Genomic DNA, 18,010 nt, shown 5'->3' with positions numbered 1-18,010 from the left:
CACGGTGCTCTGCCCACGCCACCCCTCGTCCGCAGAGGGAGCGAAGCCTGCCGCAGCTGGGCAGGGGTTGCAGCTCCCCTCGCCAGCCCCCGCTGTCAGCCTGCTCCGGCACTCACCCTCATTGAGGACCTCGAGCTCTTCCTTCTGGCCCCTCATGAGTACCTTGGCAGACCCTGTGAACACAGAGCCTGTCAGGGCGCCAGCGGCACAGCTCCCTGCCGGCGGCGCTGCCGGCGCTGTGGCCACACGGGCTGCTGGCCCGGCAGGGCTTAGCCGGGCCCTTGGCGCACGCTGCCGCCCCAGGGCACGGCTGCCAGAGGGCGGCAGCAGCAATGCCCAGGCCAGGCGGGGCTCCACGGCGCCGGGCCCGGCTGGCGCTGCCGGGGCAGCAAGCGGGGCTGGGGCCGAGCTGCGGCGGGCCGGGCCGGGGAGGGAGCCCGGGCTCGTGGCTCACCTATGAATCTGACGGCCGCCTCTCGCAAGGGCTCCTGTGGGCTCTGCAGGTAGCGCAGGGCCTGGCGCAGGTGCTCGGCCGCTCTGCTCCTGTCCTCTGCCAGCTGCAGAGAGCGGTAGGAGGGAAGGGTTGGCGCGGGCTCAGCCCCTGGGCCGGGCGCTGCCTGCGCCCAGCCCCGGCCTCCCCTGGCCGCACAGGCCTGAGGCGCGGCCAGCAGCCGCTGGCCAAGGGCTCCCGAGGGCAGGGGGCAGAGGGCCGGCTGCTGCCCGGGGAGCCGCGGTGCCGGCCTGCAGCCCCGCCGGGCCGGGGCTCCATGGGCACCCAGCTGGGGCCCACGGGAGCCTGGAGCAGAGCCCGCGCGGCCTCTGGCTGCAGCAGCGGGCAGGGGCACAGCTGCTCGGCCCTGCACACTGAGCACCGCCCTCAGGGGCCTTCTCCAGGCTGAGCCTGGGGCTTCCAGGCCCTCCTTACCAGGCAGTTGGCAAACTTCAACATCTTCTCCCTCTCAAGTAGTTGCTTGAGCTTCCTCTTCTTCAGGAACTCTACCACACAAAGCAGCAGTTCGCGAGAGGCCTGGAGAGGAGCACAGATGTGGAGCTGCTACCGCAGCCCAAGAAAAGGACTTGCATCCCTGTGCCAAGGCCAGGAGCAGAAGGCTGAGCCTGGGAGAAGCCAACCAGGAGACATCCGAGACCCCTTTCCAGATATGCACCAGCATAACTCAAAACCTCACCTTTGCCACGCGCTTGTTCTCATCATGGCAATGAAAGAAGAGTGGCAGCAGGCTCTGGCTCACAATCTTCTTCAGAGTTTTTTTTCTTTTGTTCACTACCAAGTCCATCACCTTGAAGAAGAGATTTAGGGAGAGCAGCTGCATATCGATGTCATCCTGGAAAAAAGGAAAATACCTCAGCACCAACTTCTCCGAGCCCATCTGGGCAAAGGCCTGAAAATCCACAAAATTTCTGGGCAGCAACCAGTGCCCATGGCAGGGGACACAAGAGCCTTACACAGTCAAAGAGCGGCAGGAGTGCCTCAGCCAGCTTCGGGGCAGTGGTGCTGGATATCAGAATGTGTTCGTTCTCAAGTATATTTGTGAGCACAGAGAGAGTCATGCTGACAACATATCCTTCTGCATCACCCAAGAGCTCCACAAGGTTTTTAGACAGACTGCACATTCTTCTGGCCTGTGTGGAACACAAAGCAGTGCTGGAAAGCCACGGACGGCTGTACCGCCACCACCGCCCTGGCACTGCAAGGCCACCCTGCAGCTGCAGGGCCCACAGGCCAAAGGCCTGAGCCAAAGCACTGGGGCAGGTGAGGCAGGAGAGCTGGGAGCAGCTGCCTCAGCTCCTGAAGCCCAGCCAAGACAAATGAACTGCATTCCCCAGCCCCACACTGCTCATACAACTTCAGCTGCTGCCCCCTTCTCACCCTCAAGGGATCCTTGCTGAGCACCACAAGGCCTCTGAGCGCCAGGCGCCGCCGCTCCCTGCACTCACTCTGCAGGTGCCTTGACATGATCTCCAGTGTGCTGTCACCACATTTCCTCAAGTCTAGGCACTGAAAGACCTGAAAGGCACAGGGCAGTGACAGGGGAGCCGGCCAGCAGGAGCTCAGAAGCGCACAGGGCTGGGCCCAAGCAGCAGCAGCAGCAGCACAGGGCACGGGCACCGTCCCAGGCAGCTGTGGCTGTGAGAGGGCAGAGAGCTGGGAGGCAGCTCAGCCAGGCAGCGCTGGCCTTGAGGCTCACCTCCACAAAGAATGCCAGGAAGGGCAGATCCCAGCGTGGCTCTTCTCTGTGCAGTCGCTTGAGTAGATGGATCGCAATGAGGGAACACAAGGGGATAAAGATACGGAACATCTCCCTGGAAGAGGAGAAAAAGACACCAAGACCCTGAGGTGAGTGTGCTAAACATCTCCCAGGACTGACTCACAGAGGTCTGGTCTTTCCCCAGCATCCCTGGAAGAGATGTAGGCGCTTTATGAGGCAGCTCATTTGGGCACCCTCCTCTCCCAACCTTTTCCAGTCTCCTTGGCTGTCCCTCAGTGACGAAGCTCTCTGGCCCATGACCACAGGGACTGAGTGGGGCACAGGGCACAAATGCCAGGGGCAGTGAGGAGCAGGGGGTCTCACCTGGCCAGCAGACCCACAGCATAGTGCTGGGTGTCAGCACACAGCAGCATCTTCCAACCACGCTTGCGCTCCATAGCCATCACCTCATTGTCACAGCGCAGTCGGCAGAGCAGAGCCTTCATGGCCTGCACTGCAAACCTGTGTGCAGAGCAAAGCCCAGGTCACACTGGGAGCACTGGCCCTGGCCACAAGGGCATGGGAAGGCCAGGAGGACTGGGACCTGTTGGACTTGCTAGGAAGGTGGTGTTCCTCCTGGCATGCTCTCCAGAAGGTATCGACTTCCTCTGGTGGCATCTGCTGTGTGGTGATGACAACATGGAAGAGCAGAGCCACAAACAGGTGCCCAGAATATGGGATCATCGCCTTGTGGCACTCAGGCACAATCACCCAGATCACCAGAGTTGCCTGCAAAAGAAGCAGCCCAAGACAGCGCTCAGTGCTGAGGTGTCCATGGGGCAGGGCCCAAGGGCAGATGCAGGAGGAGCAGCGGGCCTGGTGCCCCCTGAGCCTGCCCCTGCCCCAGGGTTCAGCCCAGCACTTGAGGCATAGAGAGGATGGAGAGCTGCTGGGGAGGTGACCGAGGGGCAAGAGGAGGCCAAATCCAGAAACTCACAGCCAGGGCAGAAACATTTGTGTCATCCCCATCAGAGGTGCATGCGCTGTGCAGTGGCCAATCCTCCATCATGCAGAGCAGTGTTGGCAGCACTTTCTCCATTGCTGGTCCAGATGAGCCAATGGTTCTCCATATCATTGCAGCAGCTCTGTGGGATCAGAGCTCTGTGTCAGGGGCATCTCAGTCCCAGTACCGTGCCCTGTGCAGCTGTGGGGGCCCAGGTGACAGAGCCCCGGTGCCCTGAGGGGCAGGGAGGGAGCATTGGCAGCAGGCTCGGGAAACAGAGGGGCCCCAGGGTGCTGGACCTCTCAGCTTGTCTGGCAGAGCCCATAGCACAGGCTGTGCAGGGCCATGGGCCCCAAAGGCTGGTGAGCCCTGAGCTGTGCAGGCACGTGGGCCCCGTACCTGTCACACGTTGGGGCACAGCGCAGGAGGGTCAGCACCACGTCAGCAGGGTGTTCTTTAGCCAGCCTCACAATGTCACTTTTCAGCCTGGCATCCACAGTGACATGGGACACCAGCCTCTGGTGGATGCTCCTCACAATGGCTGGCACCTGGAGGAGGCATGGGGGAGATTTTGAGTGCTGTCCAAGGCAGCAACTTGCCCAGCTTCCCCCAAGAAGTGTTTCCCTTCCTGCCACACTGTGCTGGACTCAAAGGCTGAGGGGCCTCAGTGACCATGGCTTGAGGGGACACACGGTCCTGGCAGGCCTCCAGGCCTGGCCTTGGGCTGCTTACCTGCTGCTGAGAAGGAACAGCAGTGTCCTCAAAGAAATCCATAGTGGGAGCATGAATCACAATGGGAGTGGGCATGGTGCCAGTATTTGAGATGTCCTCAGTGTCTTCAATGTCACTGTTTGTGATGGCCACATCCTCCGTCATTGCTGTGAGAAGAGCTTTTGCCCAGCTTTCAGTCACTGAGGTGTCAAAGTCTTGTGAGCGCTGAGCCGTATCTGGGCTGACATCAGGCTCTGCCTGGAGCTCGGTCAGCCCTGAGTCAGGCTGGGCTGGGCCCTCAGCTGCTGTGGTGCCAGTCTTCCTACGCCGAATGTGCAGGAACTTCCGTAACCTCTGCAGCAGAACAAAGGACAGGGAAGGCAGGGACGTTGCATGGCGTGCTCCATGCATGGTGCTTGGCTGAGCAGGGACAGCAGGCCCAGCCCAGCTGGGGGTGGCTGCAGGTACCTTCAGGGTTTGGCGGAAGTGGCCAGGGCCGGGTTCCTGCTCTTGTATCTTGTCCAGGGCTGCACCTGGCAAAGAGCGAGCGCAGCCAGAGCTGAGGGGCTGTGGGAGAGGCCGGAGAACACAGCCCAGCCCTGCGCTCCCCAGGCTGGGAGAGCCCTGGGATGGCCCAGGGGATGGAGCATGGCCACTGCGGGGTGTCTGCCCAGCCCCTGTTCCATCCTGTCCATGGGCATGTCCCCAGGGGATGGGATGGGATGGGATGGGATGGGATGGGATGGGATGGGATGGGGCCAAGCTGGCTGTAGCCATCAGCCCTGTGGCCCAGCTCTGCTACTCACCATCCTTCAGTGTCCGGATCTGTTCCAGATCTTCAGGCTGTTGTGCTTGGGCGGCTCCAGGGTCATTCTTTTTTTTCCCCCTGAATACTTTGAAAGGGCTGAGAAATCTGTCTGCCATTCCACCACCCAGCCTTGACGGCACCTTCTAGAAAGATGCCTCAGGATATTGCCAAGTCAACAATTGCAGTTGTGCCTTCGAGGCACCTGCGACAGGGAAGCCTCAGGAAGGCTGCAGGACAGGAAGTCCTGCACTTTGGTCTTTAGGGCTCCTGCCACAATGACAGGAGACTCCTCATTAACAATTTAGGCGACCAGATTCCACGGTCTGGACTTGATGGCACTGACAGTGAATGGGAGATGCCTTGGAAAAGTTCTGAGTCACCAAGTCCCGCAGTCTGGCCTCGCAGTCAGCTGCAGTAACAACGCCTCGGAAAAGCTCCGTGTGGGACACGAACGAGTGCGCTGTGTGGGGTCTCCTCACAGCACTGCTCTGTCCTGTCCTGTCACATGCTCTGAGCACCCGGGCAAGCTTCTATTTCCCACGTGTCACAAAGGGCCCTTGGACACCGGGTTCCATTCATGGCACGGTGACCGTGCTGCAGCCTGTCACAAAGCGCCCTTGCACACACTGCCACCTGCCCTGGGGCCGCCCCCAGCCCAGCCAAAGTGGCCCAGGCTGGAAGGAATGCCTGGCCCCAGGTGTCTAAGGCAGCCCCAGAGGATCTTTAGGAAGGGCTCAGAGCATCAGCAAATGCTGCCCTGCTCTGCGGGCTCAGGGCAGCAGAAGGAGCCCCCAGGGCTGCCGACGCAGCCGCGCTGGGAAGGGCCCGGGGCCTTCCAGGGAAGCTGGCACAGCCTCCTTGGGACACGTCCCGGCCCATGGCCATCCTAAACCTGCGGGTGTGACACGCACAAGGAATGTGTGGGCCCGGGCACGAATGCTGCTCTGAGCCCTGGGGCCCGGGCAGCGCTGACAGCAGCAGCTGTGGCAGAGTCCCTGCCCAAGCAGAGCTGCCACCCCCCGAGCCCTGGCAGCGCTGGTGCCCGTCTCCTGCCCCAGAGACCTGTGCCCCTGGGGGGCTTCTGTGCCACAGGGAGCCAATGCCCACCTGCATTGGGGGCTGATGGCAGGAGCACCTGGAGCAACTGCTGCCAACACTTGGTCTCTGTCCAAAGCTCTTACTCCGTGCTGGAATTATTTTCTCATTGAAGTCATTTGCTGCAGGACAAAATCATCTTTACCTTGAAAACACAGAAGAATCTGGCATTAAAGAATCCTCGCTTCAGGAAAGCTTTACCTCTCATTGCTCAACTCGCTCGAGTAGTTAAAAAAAACTGCACACTTCCCAAATTAATTGAGATGCCCTAAGAACATTGGGAGAAACAAGGCTCACTTTTAAAATTTCAAAGGTTTATTAAACCTTAACAAAAATACAACAAAGAGCGATTAAGGAAAAATTACAAGACTGCGAGTCTCCATCAAAAGCCACGTGCTCATCTACAAAATGGATGCTCTGCCTTTTATACCCTTAGCCCCTCTCAAAGTTTTGTCAGTCAACTCTTTCCCTGCCATCCAATGGTGGAAGTCACTTTCTTACACCTTGACTGGAGGTCAGGTGTTGCCATGCTCTGCCTCCTGGTAACAAGCTCTTCCTCCCCTAAATGCCCCACTAGTGACAGCAATAAGGGGGGAAGGGAAAGAGTACTATGGAGAGAACATGCAAAAATAACTGTAACTGTACAGCTATAAAAATTCTCTTACCGTACACATAATAGTCATCTCTTAATTGTGAGAACCAACTATCTCCTCATTCATTTATAACAACGTGAAAGGTTTTCAAGGTTGCTTCCAACTCAAAGCAGTAACTCATTTGCCTTAATGTCAACCACCGAGAGTCACTTTAGAAAACGTAACACAGAAGCAAAAAAAATGGCCATCCATTGGTTTGCAAATGTTTTTCTGTGAAGGGATGATAATACCATAATTCTAAAGGAATAAAAGCCCTCATGGAATGAAAGTCCAGTCAGTGTTACAAAAGGAAACTGAACAAATGAGTAGATTCCAAAAAGGTCAGTCCTCCCCTGGCAGAGATAACTTAGTGGCCAATAAAGTACAGCTCTGCCTTCTTGTTCCCTGTGGGAGAATCACGACCTGGGGGCCACATTTGGACACTTTGGCAGGACAGGGACTGGCTGTGGTATAAGGTGTGTAATAAAGAGAGTGAGAACAAGGAGGAAAGAAAATCCAGGAAATGCAGATTGTTGGTGGAAGATTAGGATTTTCTTTGAAGGATTTTGTTTGGTTCACTGGAAAGACGAATGGCTTTGAGCTGCAGAAAATGAGTATCCACCGGCACTATCAGGGAGGACTAGAGGAAGGGCAGAATATATCCCTGGATGAACTGCTTAGAAAGATACAGCAAGTGTATGTAAAAAGGGATGCTGAAAAGGAGAAAGCAAGGACAAAGGTGATGGCAGAATTTTTACAGCCCCCAAGGGCCCCAGGACCCAAGTGGTTCCCCATAATAGAAGGGACAGGGTCGGCTACAAGGAAGTGGCAGAAGCATTCCCTCCTCAGCAGGGGAGAGCCAAGCCAAACAGCAGCTGGGAAAGAATCAGTGTGCTATCTGCTGGGCAGAAGGACACTGGGAGTGGGAATGTTCACAAAAACAGCTGGACCCTCAGGAGGAGGAAGTCCAGGGGATAATGGAGATGGATTATTAGATGTGTCAGGGGCTCCCATTGTAGCAGGGACACACCACACCAGAGCCCTTGTTAACTTTTAAAGTGGGTTCAGATGGAGAGGAGGTGTGTTTCCTAGTAAAGACAGGGGCCTCTCCATCCACCTGAAATTTTCCCCTAAGGTGGGAGAATTGTCAAAAATATCTTCAATTATTCAAGGGGTTGTGGGAATTGTAGTTTATTTGGTAGGCTTGGAAGTTTGAAAGCATCTTTCTCTGAAGGAATTGTGGATATTGTGGTCGATGGGTTTAGGGATTTAATTCCTTTGTCTATGTGGGGTTTTGTGCAGAGCTGACAAGCTCCTGTTTGGAGGGGACCCATGCCCCTGTGCTTTTTGTGTTTTGTTGTTAAAAGCCAGAATTGGCAGCTTTCAGTCCTGAAACCAATTCTGCAACTCCACCAGTCTGTGGTTTGTTGTGGAGAACTAGAATTGGCAGTTTTAGTCCTGAGGCCAATTCTGTAGTGGCTGCCTTGTGGAGATGGTGTTGTCCCTATGCAGGCCTAGGTATTTATCATGCAGCTTCCTCTGTGGGGGCTATAGGAAAACTTCAGGGGAAAATATTTTGTTATTCTTCCTCGGTTAATTTAGTAGTCACCTCCCTACACCTGGGGTGGACTTGATGAAAAAAAAAAAAAGGATAAGGGGAAATTAGCTACTGAAAAGATGATTGGTTATTAAAAAAGTGATTGGTTGTTAAGAAAGGCTCTAGGCAGTGGCATTGCTTGCTGCAGAACTTGATCATGTCCAAAAGGCAAGTCAGTGGAATAAAAGGAGCAAGCTGCTAAGGTGAACTGCTCCAGGATGAGAAGCAAAAGCCTGCTAAAACCCTGAAATAAAAGCAACTCAAATGCTTAATTCACGGACTGCAGCTCTTGCAAAACATTTTAAAAGTAGTCTCACTCCCTCTGCTGAACAATCTATTGGAGGAAACCCCACTGAACACCTGTGGGAAACAACAAAAGGTGGAGGAAGGTGGGGAAGAACACACGCTCATCCCTCTCCCCACTCCAGGCACATTAACGTTACAAAAGCTAACCCTATAATAAATAACCCTGCATTTACTGCCAACTCTGAACCTGGAGATGTCTCGTTCACTGATACTTCAGCCAAAAACATTGATGGTAAAAGTATAGAGCTGTTACACCCCAGGTTGCAGCTTAGCTTATTGAGTTTCTTATCAGTTGACCAGAGTGTTTTGTTACTTTTGACATGTAGGGGTCATGTCAGGTCTGGATGGTTTTGTTTAAGCCTCAGCTGGCACTGGGAACACTGTGTGGGCACTGGGCACTGAGAATACTGTTCCACATCTTTCAGGGCAATTGCCAGCCTCAGGTTTGTGCTGCAAAAAACAATTTCCATTGTGGCCTATTTCACAATGTAACCATTGATCAAATTGTGTGCTGTGGATCAATTTTTATCTTTCTGACTTTTGTCAGCTGCTCCACTTGATCATTCTATGATATTTGTAAAATCTGATAGTCCGCATGGGTTTTAACCCATCCTAGATGGATTTGTTAGGATTGAGTTTGTAAAAACAACCATTCAAATCCTCCCTTTGCCAAACCTCTTTTCCATTCACTTGCCAATGAACATTTCCCCTGACAAAATCACCGTGTGGCACCGACTGGGCCAGGGCTCCATGGGCACCCGGCTCGGGCCCACAGGAGCCTGGAGCAGAGCCCGCGTGGCCCAGGGAATAGATCGGCTTGGGTAGGGGCACATCTTTTTATTGAGTGTAAGAAATGTTTCAGTCTGCTAAAACTTCAGGAATTGCAAGTTCAGTTTCTAAGGCTGCCTTCTCAGAATAGTTTACATTAGAAAGCTTACATTACTCTTTAGTATCATATATCCTTAAAGGAGACAAAAAAAAATAATCTGTGCAGAATGACTGAGGAATGACTGTTCTTTTCTTAAGCTAATGTACAGTACCCAGTGCAAAGGGCTGCAAGTGTTAAAGGTCAGGATATTGCCAATACCTAGACATTAATAACTCATGTTAATATTAAGACTACAAGACAGCCATGTCTACCCCCAGCTACTACTTACAAGAGAGTGACATGTTTTTATAGGGGCAGGTGGGAGAATACGATTGGGATTTCCTGGCTAACAAATTTTCAATCCAAAGTACTAAGATAAATTCAAGAGCCAGAAGCACATAGTCACATAAAAAATAGAGAGATACAATTAGGAGCAGCCACAGTCTTAATCTGCCATGAGGTATCTACTGCAGGCCCTAAATTCCAGTCAGGAAACTTATGTGAGTTGTGTTTTATATGATGGTTTCACTTCCTCATCTCGTACAGCAATAGAATTGTGTGCATTGTAACTTCCCAAGAGCACAGAGAGTGCTCATCATGGTCTTTCTCAGCAGGAAATGTGGGTATGTATTTAAGAAAAAACTGATGTGAATGTGTAACAGACTATATCTATAGAGATGAATTACCTACAGTTTGCACTTCCAAAAGAAAAAAAATTAAACACATCAGGGAAAATAAAAAGCAAGGCCAAAAGCAGAGTGCATTTGAACTAAAAGCAACTATTAACTTACTTTTTCTATACAAGGCTTGACACCAATCATGATAGCTTCACCAAAAACTTTTCCATCTTTGCTTAGGGCTTTCCGGGCTTGAAGCTTAGACTGATATCGAATATGCATCCAGTTTCCTGTGTTGGACATCTGAATGAGATCAAGTGGAAATTGTGAAATGGAGTTTTTTAAATGCTTAATTCACAATGTTTTCTGACATAAGTGTCAAACTAAGACATACCACATGCTTGAATATGTTTCCATACTGAGCAAACTGTAGTAGAATATAGGAAGCTGATGCTTGAGGAAGTCTGAAAGACAGAAAAAAGTACTCATAAAATTGAGTGGTTTAAGAATTCAGGTGTTAAGATCCAACCCTATGAAGCATTTACAGAAATGCAGAAGAGAGCACTGTAATATCAGAAGCAGTGACTTGAGAAATACCACCTTCTAGGCACTTTAGCACACATGCCAACAGCAGAATGGTGCCTTTCTGACTAGAAAAAAATCATGTGTAGCTCAATTTAAGGTGGCTAACTGAAATGTATGTGTTTGCTTCTTTAACCATAGCTGTACTTGCAGCACATACCAATGCCAGACAACATCAATGCCCCCAAGTCTTTTTCTCGTATGCTCTAAAGACTTCACCCAGGTTTTTCCAATACTTTGGAAATCAACTTACCCAAATACAGTTCCCCATGTGTCATCAAGTTGATCTTCTGAAGGAAGGGAATCACCTTGAGTATCAAAAGGATCCAGCTGAGCAGGAGATAGAGTAGTCTTCTTAGGCTGCCCAGTACTTGCAGGGCTGAACATGCTTGAAGAAGCTGTTCAATTGAAATGATATTGCTGAACAGATTTCTTTTTCAAGACAGAGGTTTATTAGAAAAGAATACATTCAGTGTCAAGCATTTCACTTGGATGTGGAAGAGTTTGATGGGGATTTACTCATAGACAGAACAAGTAAGTCAATCATAACTTCACATCTGCAAACACACTAGGAAGTTTTTAGGACTAGCAACCTAGTGTTCTCTTTGACTTCAAAACACCAATAGCTTAATACAGTTGTCAAATACGAACAGGCCAACACAATAAAGCTTAGCAAGAAGCCACCAGTTCATACACAAGATATCAAACCTTGTGAAGATGGAAGGCAATCCATCAATCTCAGCTTCTTCACTCAATTACAACCACCTCGGTGCTCAGTTCAACACCACATTTGGAACAGGGAACAAGAAAAGCTGCTTGAAACTCAGTCTCAGAATAAATAATTATTTCCTACTCATACCCACACACCTTTTGAAAAGCTAACAAATACACCACCTCTTCATAAACTAGCAAGGAACTGATGTAGCTTGAACAGTGATGACTTTTCTGTTTTAAAGAAAGCAGTAAGAAAAGAGAACAGATATTTGGACAGGACATCTACCTGCTCCTGGAGTTGATGGCAGAATTCCAGTGGATGGGCTCTGTGATAAAGTAAAGCTGGCCTGTATTAATATACAGAAAGGAACAAATTATTCTTATAGGTATACTGCTCAGATCAAGTGATTTAAACCTTCAGGTAATAATATTAATTATTTGCCTTAAGTTATTCTTAACTTTTTAGAGAACAGATATTTGCATGTATATTTAACCAAAGATTACCAAGAGCTATTAATGAAAAGTTATTTGACAGCATATTTGACATATGCTTTGTGAAACAAAGTAGCTTTAAGTATCAATAATCAGAAACCTTCTTAGAATAGTTCAATGCACTACTGCTGCACTGTAATAATTCACACATTCATATGCATCCTGATGGGAAGGATATTAGTATCCTAATTTTATCAGTGTTTTCACTGCCTAAAGGGTTCAGAAATCATGGGAACATAACCTTCCCTTCTATGGAGACTATTACTAGACTTACTTTCCTGCTCAACTATTTAGTGCATAGAAGGAAAGAATACTTCGAGTTTTAGATGGTAGCACTGGTTTTTGGTTTTTTTTTTAACATACAATTTCAACACTCAAAACAATTTTAGTCTACTTTTAGCCTGAATTATGGCATTTCTTAGATTCAAGATCAAACAGCCTGGAGATACCTGTAGACCTAGCAACATAGGTTCTCTGTCGCAGACATCTTTCCTGAAAAATCCTTTCTTAGGATTTTTCCTTGTGAGAAGCTGCAGTTTCAGCAACCAAAAGTAAACAATGGTTATCTGCTGCTGTGGAATGCAACAGGTAGACCTGGGATTGGTCTCCTGTGGATGCTTGGATTTACTGACCACTCAGGTCAGAGCTGGCTCTTGCTCTCTGTCTGAGACACAGATCTTTGTTATTCATTATTTCTATTCTAAGCTTAGCTAGTTTCTGAAGAAACCTTTGCCTTTCCATTTCTTTTTAGTACAGTCTTAATGTAACATATATCATAAAATAATAAATCAAGCCTTCTGATCATGGAGTCAACATTCTCGTCTCTTCTTCATCCTGAAAACCCTTGTGACCATGGTCACACGGAGTGGCTGCGACTCGGGAGCGCGACCGTCCCAGCGGCCGCAGCGCTGTCAGGCAGCGCCTGCACGCTGGGCGCGCTTCCGGCGGCTCTGGTCTCCCCAGAAGCGGGGAATCAGGCAGCCCCTGCCTCAGACCCAGTCAGAAACCCAACCAAGTGAGACCAGAGGCAGGGGCCCCTTCCCGTCCCTCTGGGGCACAGCTGCAAAACAGCCGCTGTGTCTTCCTGCGCCTGTGTCTGGGCTGTGCTGAGCCCAGAGCTGGCCAGCTTGTGCTCTGCTGTGCCAAGAGCGTTCTGGGCAGGCAGGCAAAAGTGCTGCGTGCACAGTGGGGAAGGGGCTCATGAGAGCCTCCTGCGGGAACTGGGCTCTGCTCCCTGGCTGGGAACAGCCTGGTTTTGCTGCCATGAGCGCAGGCAGGAGTTCAGGCACTTGAACGGGCAGCGGACACCTCTTGTTTCTAGGGGGCCTGGGGCTGCGCGCCACAAGGGGCACGAGGAAAGAGACTTGGGAGAAGGAAGATGAGCTCGAGCTGTGCAGTGCCTGTGCTACAAGGTGCAGAAGGAATTCAGCCTTGCCAGGGTTTCCTAAGTGTGTGTTGGTGTTGGCCGGGAAATGGACATATTTGGGGAAACTGAGACATTTGGGGAAATGCCTTTGGAAGAGAGGGGCTTGCTTCTCAAGCAAAGTGCTTCCCCAGGAGCCCCCAGTGAGGTAGGTGCAGCTGTCTCCCTTTGGCTCCGTGCCCCCCTTTTGTCCTTGAGGCCCCTTGCACTTGGCAGAGGGGCGTGGGAAGGGAGAAGGCTGTGAGGAGCAGCTTTGGCATCTGCCTGGGCCTGCAGAGAGCAAGCCAAGCACCAGTGGTGGAAGGGTGTGTTCCCCCCTCTGTGCACAGGACAGAGAAGGATCATCTCTGTCCAGCCGAGAGCCCCAAATGCCTCTCAGAGAGCCGTGAATTCAAAGGCCTTTATGCACACATTGATGCCATCTTCCCTATCTGCTGTGTTTGAACTCTTGGCAAGAGGCATTTGCCTCTTGCTTGCTGGAAGCTGCTCTGCTCCAGGGCCGGCACCGAGCTGGGCTGTGTGGGCACCGTGGAGAGTCCTTCCCCGAGCACTTGGCAGGTCGTGGTGTTTCCAGGGCTGTGTTAGACACTCGGGGCAATGGATTCCTTCCAAGCGGGGGCACCTAGGGTGAGGAGGGGGTGGCCCTGGGGCACGTGGCAGCATGTCCCTTTGTGACACGGTGCAGCGGGGTGACCATGGAACTGAAAGGGACAGCGTGTCTGAGCAGCCCTTTGTGACACGTGCTGACATAGGGGCTGGCACGGCGCAGCCACGCCACAGTGCTCGGTGCAAGCGATGGGACAGGAGGTGACAGAGCGGTGCTGTGAGGTGTCCCCACACAGCCGGCTCGTTGGTTGCTGACCCGGAGCTCTTCCGAGGCGTTCCTCCTGTGGCTGGCCTCACGGCCAGACCTCGGGATTCGGTGACTTGGAGCTCTTCCGAGTCATCTCCCATCCCTGCGGCCGGTGCCCTTGTGGCCAGGCCGTGGGACTTGGTGACCTCCATCGTTCACCAGGAGTCTCCTGTCATTGTGACAGGAGACCTTGAGTGCAGGACTTGCTATCCTGTAGCCTTCCTGAGGCTCCTCTGTTGCAGGTGCCCGCAAGGCACAACTGCAGCATTCGCTGACTCTGGCCTTGGCCGAGGCATTTGAAAGTGCCCTCGAGGTCAGAGAGCGGGATGGCTGGCAGACTGCTCAGCCTGTTCAAGGGGCTTCGGGGCAAGAAAAGCAAAGGCCCTGCAGCTGCCCCAGCGCAGCAGCCTGCAGAGCTGGAGCAGTTGCAGCCGCTGCAGGACGGTGAGTGGCAGAGCCAGGCCGCAGGGCCGGTGCCTGCAGCCGGCCTGGCCCCATCCCATCCCATTCCATTCCATCCCATCCCATCCCATCCCATCCCATCCCATCCCATCCCATCCCATCCCATCCCATCCCATCCCATCCCATCCCATCCCATCCTTGTGGACACGCCCATGGACAGGATGGGACAGGGGCTGGGGCTGCCTCCCCGTTGGCCGTGCTCCCTGCCCCAGGCGCCTGGGGGGCTGTACCTGCCTGGGGAGCGCAGGGCTGGGCTCTGTTCTCCGGCCTCTCCCGCGGCCCCTCAGCTCTGGCTGCGCTCGCTCTTTGGCAGATGCAGCCAGGGACCAGACTCAAGAGCAGGAGCCCACCCGTGGCCGCTTCTGCTGAGCAGCGCAGGTACCTGCGGCCATCCCCACCTGGGCTGGGCCTGCTGGCACTGCTCGGCCGGGCCCCGCGTTGGAGCAGACCATGGAAGGTCCCTCTCTTCTTCCCGCCCTTCCCTTCTGTTGCAGACACTGCGGAGGTTCCTGCGCCTTCGGCGCACTAAGACCAGCGGCCCCGCGCCCGAGGGCACGGCCGAGCCCGACCCCAGGCCCAGTGAGCTGCGAGCAGAGGCTGCTTCCAGCACAGCATCCTCTGACCTGGCTGCCAGCTCTGACTGGGAAACCGACGAGGGCTGGGAGGAGGCTGACATGGCCCTGACGGAGGCCATGGCCACCAGCAACACCATCAGCCAGGGCATCCCAGAGACTGAGGCCATGCCCACGCTCACTGTGAGTCCTGGAGCCACTCTGGAGTTTTTCCAGAAGGGTTTTGTTCTCTGCAGCAACCAGGGGCCAGGGCTGAAGGCCTCTCAGGATCACGTGGCCCCTCAAGCCATGTCCGCTGGGCCCCCTCAGCCCCATCCCAGTGGGCTGGGAAGGCGAGCACTTCTTGGGGGAAGCTGGGCAAGTTGCTCCCTTGGACAGCACTCCAAGTCTTCCCCATGCCGCTTCCTCCAGGTGCAAGCCGCGGTGAGTGCCATGCTGCAGAGACTCACGTCCCGTGAGTCTGTGGACGCCGGGCTGCAAATGGCCATTGTCAGCCTCACTGAAGAACACCCTGCCCACGTGGTGATGAGTCTCCTGCGCTGTGCCCCAACGTGTGACGGGTATGGGGCACAAGTGCCTCGAGAGCTCGGTGCTCACCGGCCCGTAGGGCCCCTCGCCCTGTACAGCCTGTCCGGCGGGGTCTGCCAGACGGGCGGAGAGCACCGGCACCCTCGGGCCCCTCTGTTTCCTGAGCCTGCTGCCATGCTCCCTCCTGGCCCCATGCAGCTGCACGGGGCACGGTACTGACGCACAGCTCTGGTCCCACAGAGCCGCCACGCTGCTCTGGAGAGCCATGGGCACCTCAGAGGTAGCCGTGGAGGAGGTGCTTCCAGCGCTGCTCTCTGCCATAGAGGAGCAGCCACCGTACAGCGGCTCCCTCTGCAGCGGGGACAACGAGGCCGTCCTTGCCCTGGCTGTGAGTTTCTGGAGCTGGCCTACGCTGGCCCTCCAGGTCGCCTTCTCAGAAGCTCTCCATACTCTCCCCACCCTGCAGCTCCCTGCCTGGGCTGAAAGCTGGAAGAGGGCCAGCAGCAGGCCGGGTGCTCCCCCTGCCTCTCACCCCTGGCCCTGCCTCATGGACACCTCGGCACTGAGCGCTGCCTCGGGGCGCTTTGTCTCTTGCAGGCAACTCTGGTGCTGTGGAAGATTGCAAGCATGCCCGAGTGGCACTATGCAATCCTCCTTCATTCTCCACACCTGTTGGTGGCTCTGCTCTTGCAAATTTTCACCACCACGGAGCAGAGGCCAGAGGATGTGGAGACCCAGCGCTTCTGGAGAGCGTGCCGGGAGGAACACGACCTTCCCAGCCAGCCCAACAGGTGCCAGTCGCCCTGTCCTTCCCACGCCCTTGTGGCCAGGGCCAGTGCTCCCAGAGTGACCTGGCCTTGGCTTGGCACACAGGTTTGCAGTGCAGACCATGAAGGCTCTGCTCTGCCGACTGGGCTTTGGCAAGAACCTGCTGGCTCTGGAGCACAAGCAGCTCTGGGACACCCTGCTCTGTGCCGACACCCAGCACTATGCAGCGGGCCTGCTGGCCAGGTGAGATCCCCTACTCCCAGCCGCCACCGCCACCATTTGTGCCCCGTGCCCAGAGTGCCCCACACAGTCCCCGGGGCCTGTAAGCGAGAGGGCCTCGTCACCGAGGGAGGGCCGAGCAGACTGCAAAGGGCCGGGAGAGGAGGATGCCCAGCAGCAGCCGCCACTCAAGGGGCCCATGTCCCCTTGCAGAGTGCTGGGGAAAGATGGGACCTCTGTGAGTCACTCCTGGGAGAGGTCTGTCCGCCCAGCTCAGGGCCTTGGTGCCTTTTTCCCCTGCCAGGGAGATACGCTGTGGCTTGACCCCCTTGTGTCCCCACATGGCCTCGCACCTGCTCAGCCTGCTGGTCGGGAAGCAGCCCCGCTGGCATCTGCCTGCCCTGGCGTTCTTTGTGGAGGTGAGCCTGATGGCCAGCGCTGCCTGGCTGAGCTGCCTCCCAGCTCTCTGGCCTCTGGTAGCTGCAGCCACCTGGGAGGCTGCCCACGCCCGCTGCTGCTGCCTGGAGCCGGCCTGCTCCCCTGCCACTGCCCTCCTGTGCCTTTCAGCTCCTGGAGTGTCTGGACCTGAGCAAACACGGTCCCAGTGCCCTGTGGGTGCTATCCCGGCACCTGCCGAGCCAGCACAGGGACAGGCTGCGCCAGGAGCTCAGAGGCCTCATGGTGCTCAGCAAGGAGCCCTCGCTGGTGAGAAGGGGGCAGTGGCTGAAGCCGCGCTGGCAGTGTGGGGCTGGGGAAGGCAGACCTTTGGGCTTGGCTGGGCTTTGGCAGCAGAGGCAGCTGCTGCCAGCTCTCCCGACTCCCGCTTCAGCTGCCCCAGTGCCCCAAGCAGCTGTTGGTGCTGCAGCCAGTCACAGCTTCACAGCACAGCCTGGTCTTGCACACAGGCCAGAGGAATACGTGGCCTCTATCAACACCTGCTGGAGCTGCTGGCCCATGCAGATTCAGAGATGGTCGGGATGAGCCTCTCTGTGCTCACGCATGTGCTCCAGGACAAAGACCTCGCAATACCCAGCACCACCGCCCTGAAGCTGGCTGAGTCCCTCCTGCCACACTTTGAGAATGTAAGGCTCTGCGCCCCCAGCCAAGGGCACTGGACGCTGCCTGCCTGGAAACTTTGTGCCCTGTTCATTTTAGGGCCTTTGCCCCAGTGGGCCTGGAGTAGTTGGTGCTTAGGACTTTTCCTTTCCTCCAGGACAACAGCCATGTGCAGCTGCTCTCCATTAAGCTCTTGGGCAAGGTGTTGGAGCTGGGAGTGGAAGAGAGGGAAAATGCTCTCAGGACAGTTGTGAGCCAGAGCCTGCTCCCTCTGTTCTTGCACTGGCACCACGAGGACGTGCACGTGGCCGAGGTGAGGTTTGGTGTGATGCTGCCACATCCCTGGCCGGGGGCTGGGCTGCCTCCTGCTCCGGCGCCTGGCGGGCTCCAGCCTCCCCTGGCCTTGGCACAGGGAGCCGGCTGCCGTGTGACTCACCTGGGCTCTGGTGCCACCTGTGGCTCTCTGCTGCTCTGCAGGCGTCAGGCGAAACCCTGCT

Source organism: Agelaius phoeniceus, chromosome 7 (assembly GCF_051311805.1).
Source record: "Agelaius phoeniceus isolate bAgePho1 chromosome 7, bAgePho1.hap1, whole genome shotgun sequence".
NCBI classification, from domain to species: Eukaryota; Metazoa; Chordata; class Aves; order Passeriformes; family Icteridae; genus Agelaius; species Agelaius phoeniceus.
This window is presented reverse-complemented; position numbering follows the sequence as displayed.